The following is a 9,299-nucleotide window of genomic DNA, read 5'->3' as shown; positions in this document are numbered from 1 at the left end:
TATAAATAGTGCTAACTTTAGGTCCTAACATAAATATCATTATACGAACCAACGCGTCTCAGGTTGTTTCCTGAGAAGCCTTTTCTTGAGCTGACCGAAGTGAGAGGTGCTTCTTCGCCAGCCGGCTTTTGAGGTGCACTCATAACTCGATACGCTACACCATCGACCTCAAACCGCTATTGGCCTTTAAGATAGTGTAGACTGAATTATTTTCTTTCTTGGCTGTTAAATTATGACGGTTTACATTACTGCACCTATGAGGTGGTCACATGTTATCTAGAAGCCTCCCCGTAGTTTTAAGAGCCATGCGTATTCATTTGATAAAATGCAGTAGTTCATTGTTATTTAAAACAATTTCACATGATGAAGTACAAATAATACTATGACGTTAAAATCAGATGATTTGTTACAACAAGATAAATTATCAAACGCCCCCAAAGTAGTTGTGAAATAGATAAATTCGCAGTACATTACCAAACACCAATTGTATATGCAAAATACGTAACCAAGGTATGGTTGCAAAAATAGACGAGCAAGGATTTGTGTACTGTGCAGAAAATTGTAACGATTACAAGAGCCTGAGCCACGTGCGGATTATGAAATAATATACTCTACCAATGGGTCTTGAAAAGAAAGAAACAAATACCCACGAAGACAGTCCTACCGCTTAAACGTAGGATTGACAACTCTTTTGGAAATGTATTTTCAGTCAAACGAAACTTAGACAGGTCAACAAAGGCGAGTGACCAGTACAAAAAAAATGATGTTTAACGTGAATAGTGTCAAACAAATAGGAAAGCAATTAACAACAGTAAACAAAACATAAATATCAACAACAGTTTAAACAGAAATATGCATAATACACATTATGGACAACATATGTAACTCAAAACATCACAAACATATAATATATATATATATATATATATTATATATATGTATTTATATATATATATATATATATATATATATATATATATATATATATATATATATATATATATATATATATATATATATATATATATATATATATATATATATATATATATATATATATATATACACACATGTGAGTGTGTGTTACCCAGTCGAGAGGAAATCTCATTGCCTACCTGTTACTACAAAGTTGAGAAGTCACATTTATTGGTAGCTTGATAGTAACAGCATCAAAAGGCTACTGGTAGTGCATATCTGTACCTACTCACCCTGCATTCTCTCTCTCTCTCTCTCTCTCTCTCTCTCTCTCTCTCTCTCTCTCTCTCTCTCTCTCTCAGATCAAAAACAAGCTTTGCAGGTAATTTATTTGACAAAATCTAACATAACTAGATTGCAAGAAATAAGAGATGAAACAAAATGGAATACTAAAGTTCCCCAAAAGATCAATCATATTACAGTCTATTATGTTTAACTAATTATTGTCTTTGCACTGTAACTCACAATAGGTCAAAATAAGTCAAAGTCCAGTACATTCCGAATGAGTACATCTTTAACCTCTTTCTTAGTGAAACATCTTCAAACAGCAATGTTCACAGTCTTAATCGATAGGTCTTAAACCACAGAGGGTTCAGTGAAGACTTTTAATAATGTTCAGTGTTGGTCTTCAAATGATCATTTTTCTCATAACAAATCCCTTCACACCTTGGGACTCTGCCCGAAAGAAATGCACATACACATGCCTACACTGGAACCTGGACATTTTTGGCGAACGCACTCACGAAGTCATGTGGCAAGTTCCCACGTCTTGAGAATACCTGACATAACAGTTTTACTTAATTAGGAGACGAGTCAGATAACAGCTAAGCATCCTCTCAAGATTTTTCAGAAAGTTTTTCTGCCACACTTGTTAATTAAACATCTACTGTTTATTGTAATACTTAAAATACTTGTTACGTATAAGTATTTTCATACATATATATTATATATATATATATATGGATATATATAAATATATAATTTGTATAAATGTAAAACATACATATACAGGATGTTTCAGAAACTAGAGGCCCCCTCTACAGCATAAACTAAAATTGATATGGACAAAAACAAAAGTAATTCAGAACAAGTATTTATTTAAGTTTCTCTCCGAGTATTCAATATTTTGTGTGGCCTCCATCTGCCTGTACCACAGACAGCATTCTTGAGGCATATGATGTCTTTTGAATCCTGAAAAAGGACTTCAGACCTTCCAAGATTCTCACTCTTTTCGCGATGACAGTCATATGGATTTTTGTTCCAGTTTCTTTTAACAAAGGATTCTTCTCTTTTAATGTATTTAGCTATCCAGGAACGTGAAATGAAGGATGCGCCAGCATCCCTGGCCTCTCTTAAGGTTATAGCCCGGATTCAGTCATTCCATCTAATTTCCTCCGAGTCGTTAGCCATGGCTGTATCTAACTCCGCCACTCAGTCTGAAAATACAAGAAATGTGAAATGAAAAATAGCTTAATAGAAACTTAAAATAATGTACTTGGAGATAGGCTATAGCAGAAAACTTCATAACTTTCCATTTGTTCTGTGGAGGGGTGGGGTGGGCTCTAATTTCGAAACACCCGGTATATGATTCCCAATAGTATTCCCAATACTATGATATTCGTTACAACATTAAAAGGAACGTATATTTTGTTACGACTCTAAGGACGTTATTCATGAGCAATACGAGTTGTTATTGTGGTTATGAGTTTGCTTATCAAGACATCACTTTACTCAGATTCGTTTTCCTTGTAAATGTAGCCCCTTTGCTCTTCTCTTCTGTGCATCATTTTGATGTCAGTCAAACATGTGAGCACCACGGTAAAAATTCTGATTTTAAAAGCAGACTGCAGGTTTTCAGGAAAACTGTAATTCCAAATGACGTGTTAATCTGCTACAATTTACCTAGATCAAATCAAAACAGATCGATCCCAAAGTAGCACTCCCCAACGAATAGACATTGATTCATTTGTGCTATCACACGTAATCGGGCATTGTTTGCTGACTGATTAATGATAAAGTGTGAGATCCATTAATCAGGATCTGCCGATGAAAAACCGTGTCTATAAAATCTCTTTTATAGTATCACATTAATTTTGTGATTTTTATCAGTAGTCGGCAAACATCAGTTTCCACGTTAGAATTCATTTTCCATTATCAGATTTTCCACAGAATTTCGAACGTTGTTTTTAGTGTTAATGTCTTGCGGGGGGACTAATCCCATTTGTTTACTGTCGTTTGCATACATCCATTAATGATGTGAAGCGATATTGTTCATATCAGTCCAGTTTAGTGAGCTTGATAAGTAGAATTCACATCGTTCTGATTGGTGTCGTTGTGTACAATGCAGTTTACGAAAGCAGTACTTCATTTGTTGTGGAGTTTGTTTCCCTTTTAACTCTTGGATGCTGAATGGCTTTTGCATTGTAACGTCTTGAATAATGGATATGTGTTGGAATAGGAAAATAATTTACTGGTGAGATATTCGAAGTAATTTCACAATCTTTCTTTAATTTATATATATATATATATATATATATATATATATATATATATATATATATTGTATATATTATATATATATATATATATATATCTAAATATATATATATATATATATATATATATATATATATATTATATATATATATCTGTCTATATTTATAACTAATATATAATATATAATATAACTAAATATATATATATATATATATATATATATATATATATATATATATATATATATATATGCGTGTGTGTGTGTTTATTAAAAGGCACAGGTGAAAAGACTAATCAGATTACGTTAAGTATTGTAACATCCTGAATAATGGACATGTGTTGGAATAGGAAAATAATTTACTGGTGATATACTCAAAGTGATTTCACAATTGTTTTCCAATTTATATATATATATATATATATATATATATATATATATATATATATATATATATATATATATATATATATATGTATATATATATACTTATTTATGTAAGGTGTGTGTTAAAAGATAAATCAGATTATGTTAAAAGATAAATTTTGTTAGGTCTAGGAATGCAGAATGATAGGTTGGTGAAAAATATAAATGATTCGGAAGTTTTTAGAAGTGAAGAAGACCAAATGTTGACTGGTTGGCGTGAAATTATGTGGTGGATTGGAGGATCTTTGTTATCCAGAAGTGTTCTAGTTTGTGTATAGTCAAAGCGATGGCGCAGTTCAAGTAAGGAAGACACACTGCGTTCCCTGTCTGGGTGTGTAACAGTTGCAGTGGAATTTTTCTGCTTAGAGCTCATGCTCGAATAAGAAGTTAAAATATGAAAACGGTATTGATTCGTGTTTATGGGATCGGTTTACTTCTTAATGCGAAGGTTGAAATCTCAACTTACAAACCTTGTAATAAATTAACAGTCTTGGTGAACGTAAGTGACCAGTTCAATTACCCTATATATTAATTTTCTTATATATATATATATATATATATATATATATATATATATATATATATATATATATATTATATATGTATATATATATATATATATATATATATATATATATATATATAATATATATACATGTAGTGTGTGTGTGTGTATTTGTATGAATTATGATTATTTTGTCTTTAGTTTTCCATGACATCTTCAAGATAACGATATTGAGTAGTAGAAATTCACAATATATATGTCAAGGTTACTGTACAAAAGAAGATAAAAGGGTTGGAGAAGTATTCCACCTGGTAAAAAAAAAAAAAAAAAAAAGAAGACTCCATGCACTTCGTGAAAACAGATCTTGTGTTCCCATGCCGGCGGAGCACAACCTGGCTATTGGGCCACAGTTTAAACTACGTTCCTTAGAATCTATGCAGTTAACATATTCTCTTAGAAATAAATGGATAAATATTTATATATATTCCATGGCTAATAGTCTTTCAGAGGCTTTTGATGTTAAAGATGGATTCAGTGATTTTTCTTTCCAGTATATTATTAGAATAATCTACCTTATTGCATTCTTCCATTTAGAGGTTTGATTGTTTTCACGAACATGAACGAAATTGCGTATTTCTCTTGTGCTTGTGTTAAACGTTTGCTTAAGCTGTTCTGTTCTCATATCAAATGATTTTCCCATTTGACCAGAATAAGAATTACCACATGACTTGCGTGAGAGGTCTGTATAGGTTTTTATTTTAATATTGTTTTTAGAATTGTACATTAATTCTGAAGTTCCTAAAGAGATGGGGAATATCTTTGAAATTGTTACTGTACGGCAGTAAGATAAATATTTTGTATTAGATGCTTCATTGTACTTATAATTAAAAGCCCTTTTCGCCGCGTTTAATGTATTTTCTAGTGCAGAATCAGGACAGTTTAATTTCTTGCATCGTCATCATCAAAATACTTCGGGGCTACTTATGCGCAAACTTCATTTCTTTGGCCAGGCTTAAAATGTACATGGGCTGAAAATTTTGGTAGATTTTTTGTACACACTGTATTAATAGCGCCTTACTTCGTGTATTAGGCAAAGGGGTGAGGCTATCGCTATTTTCTTCCATAGTGAATTTTATAGATGGGATCAATTAATTTAATTTACTAGAGAAAGTACTTACATGTTTGTTCACTGGCCAAATACATGTCATGTAGTCAGTCTGAACCTTAGGATTACTCATAACCATACCAAATTTTAGAGTACTATATTCCTTCAAATTCCAATTTACATTTTTTACCTATAATTTAATGAGTTATATATGCGTAACGAATGGTATGTCCAGCTGTCTGCTCGCCAGGAATCGGATAAAAGGCCCCACAAATCATCAATCGGTACTTTTGTGAATAATGATACAACATCAAAACTCATACGCCCAGAGTCGCCATTAATCTGTACATTATTGGCATCAGAAATGATACCATACAATGGGTTTAGAATATCAACGAGTTAATTTGGTAAATATTATGAAATGGAACCAACAGAGTTAGTAATTGGCCAAGGGGGAGAATTTTTGTGCGGTTCTATCACTTCATACCAAAATGGTTATGATGGTGAGGTCACAAAACCTTTTTATCAGGTCTTCATTATCCATTAATGGTTCTTTATTTTTTTTATTACTATTTACGATAGGTAAGGCATTTTTTTAAAATTTAATTCTTTGTAAGTATTTTAGGCACTCAAAGGATTTTTTTATTTTTCCTACATAATCATTTTTACTCAAAATTACTAGTGCACCAGACGATTAAATAATGGTTCCCGTGAATCGTTCAAAGAAATTTTGGAGTGTATTTTTTTATATTGGGAAAATCAATCCCTTGGCTATATTCACGTCTTCACTAGAAGTGTTACAATAATTCTTATCCCAAATTTATAGTTTCCACTCTGTTCATGACACTTCAAGGAAAAGCAAAGTTTAAGATGTTAAGTTTAACATTTTATTTTTCCATCAAGACATTTGTTTGACTCAACTTTCATGATTGGCTTTCGGGTCCTTGGACGTCTTTGAATCAAGAATTTAATATTATTTTCATGTTTTTGTTTAAGATCTGATTAATTTTTTTATAATTTCTTCTTAGCAATACTCTGTTTGCGGATCTGTTGAGTAAGATATTGTGGTGTATTCAAAATTCCCTCTTTTTCTCGTATGTTCTTCACATAAATTTATGATTTCCATTTTCTTGATGTTAATGTTTTTCTAATTACTTCTCTGACCATCGTCAAAAGGTCAATCGTCTGTTTTCAACAGAGATTTTGTTATCTTTGATCTTGGAATCAGTTGTTCTTCCTGACATTCACGAAAAAAACCCAGTTGTTCTTTGGCTATATACTGTAGACTTGAGTGAGAGCGTTTGCAAATTCTTACAGTATATTCCAAAGTAGGAAAGAGACCACAGAAAAATCGGAAGATGCACCTGACATCCATTAAATAACCGGAACCCAGGTACATATATTCAGGTGTACCACGCCGAAAAATGGAGCTCAGGGTACACGACCTGATCGGTTCCGTGTTTAGTTTTCTAACCTCTTCAAAAGGACAGATGCAGTGGTAAAAATGTACTTATATATATATATATATATATATATATATATATATATATATATATATATATATATATATATATATATATATATATAGACTGGAGATGTTGGCGCAAGCAAGCCAAAGTATACATGAAGACAAGGTCTAGGTTCGAATTTTTATGGTGCTTGTTTTTTTAATTTTAAACTAAATTCAATTTTTACTCTTCTTCATTTAGCTTATGCTTTAACCTCCTCTTGGGACTATTATCATAAAGTGTAATGTTTTTTTAAATATTTTTCTGATAACTGGTTTCCATCCCGTGTTTTCTTTAAACATTGTAAGAATTCCCTTAATAAACTCTCCAACCCTCCGGCTATTAGCACAGTACCTATTATCATAAAGATTATCATAAAGAAGTAATGTTCTTTCATAAATATTTTTCTGATAACTGGTTTCCATCCCGTGTTTTCTTTAAACATTGTAAGAATTCCCTGAATAATAAACTCTCCAACCCTCCGGCTATTAGCACAGTACCTCGCAAGAAATTTTATGCCAGTTTTCCTTATGTCCATGATGACAAATTTAGGTGTAATTTGAGGTCGGCAATTGAAAAACATTTTAACATCCTACAGGTTATCCTAATGCCAAAAAATCCCCTCACAAGAGGGTCTTTTTTTAAATTCAAAGACAGAATCTGCCCACTAATGCAACCCTCAGTTGTGTATATTTATACACAATTTGGGGACTTCCGTTGGGTCCACAAAACCATTGCTTAAAGTCAGAGCAGATTCTCATAAAGGTGTTAGTCATTGTACAGGTTGCAGATTGTTCAACCCAGAATTTTCTAATGTTGGAAATCACTCAAAAATTTGTAATACGAATATTAATTATACTGACTTCTCTGTTTGGGCCAAACTAGCTGTTTGCAGGAACTACCCATTCTAGAATCATTATTTATTAACCAGTTAGTGCCCAAATTGAACTCCACACCTCCTCCGTCAATTGTATCTATCTTGAAATGTTTTCTTCGCCGCTTTCCTTTCCTTTTCTCATCATTGTGTTTTCAACTTTTAGTGTAGCAGGTGCTTAGTTGAAATTTTCTTGTTTTGTTGTATATTTTTAGTTTGTTGAGAATCATATGGTCATCATTTTTAAGCCATGTATTTTTAATTTGTTTGTTTTTCTCTTTTAGCCTTGAAGATGTAACTAAGTTGTTACGAAACGCGTCGGCAAATAGATGTTACCTACTGATGACCGGCTATCTTCTTGTAACCCTGTCTTGATGTATCTATCTATCTATCTATATGTGTGTGTGTGTATGTGTGTATCGCAATTTTACTGCCACGTCCAATCCTCAAGGCTGAAGTTTTCAAGAAAGAAACAAATACTGCTACCATCTGCAGTGAAACCACACTTCAATACATAGATGAGAGCAGCTAAAAACCGTCTGTAAAACGAGAACTCAAAATGAAAATTCAGCAAAAATTTCCTTGTTCAGTGAAGCCTGAACATTAATCATTTTTAAGGCTATGATGTTTCTCAGTTTATTCCCATGCTCCAGAAAGAGCCCCAAGAGTCTGGAGCCACTGCCTCGCACAGTTTATATTGAGAAGCTTTCATGCGTCCTCCGATTTTAAATCTGTAAGCCACGCTCTTCCCAGACTCTTTGGATTCCCTTTGGGCGACAATAACCCCCATGAGAAGGGGCGGGGTGGGGGAATGAGTGTCTAACGCAGTTTATATTGAAAAGCTCTCCTGCCTCATCCGAATTTAAACTTGCAAACTACGTCGGTCCCAGTTTCCTTGAATACCCTGGGGGTGACAATGTCTCTCATCATAAGGTTGGATGTCAGGTTTGGGACGCTGGAGGCTCTCTGTATGATGCTGATGTAGTTTTGGTGTCCAAGTCTCTGAGATAAAGCCGTTTCTCCATGCCCATCCAGGATGTTCATACGCTTTCGCTAATGCACACGTGGCATATACACCTCACTAGAAACATTACCATATATATATGGTAATGTGTATATATATATATATGTATATATGTGTGCGTGTGTGTTTGTGTATATATGTGTTTCCATCTACCTATCCATCTATCTATCTATCTATAATGTATATATACAGGTGTATTTGGAATAGAGTTTTTACTCGTACAAATATGTGAGAGAGAGAGAGAGAGAGAGAGAGAGAGAGAGAGAGAGAGAGAGAGAGGTAACCTAGGGAAACCTGAGGAATCGAGGCTGGTTCTGCTGACGATAGATTAAGGACAGGAAGACAGATTAATTCCAGATCCAGGATCTGGAAGAGAAAGTCCAGACAG

This window comes from Macrobrachium rosenbergii, chromosome 3 (genome assembly GCF_040412425.1).
Source record: "Macrobrachium rosenbergii isolate ZJJX-2024 chromosome 3, ASM4041242v1, whole genome shotgun sequence".
NCBI classification, from domain to species: domain Eukaryota; kingdom Metazoa; phylum Arthropoda; class Malacostraca; order Decapoda; family Palaemonidae; genus Macrobrachium; species Macrobrachium rosenbergii.
Note: the sequence above shows the minus strand (reverse complement) of the source record.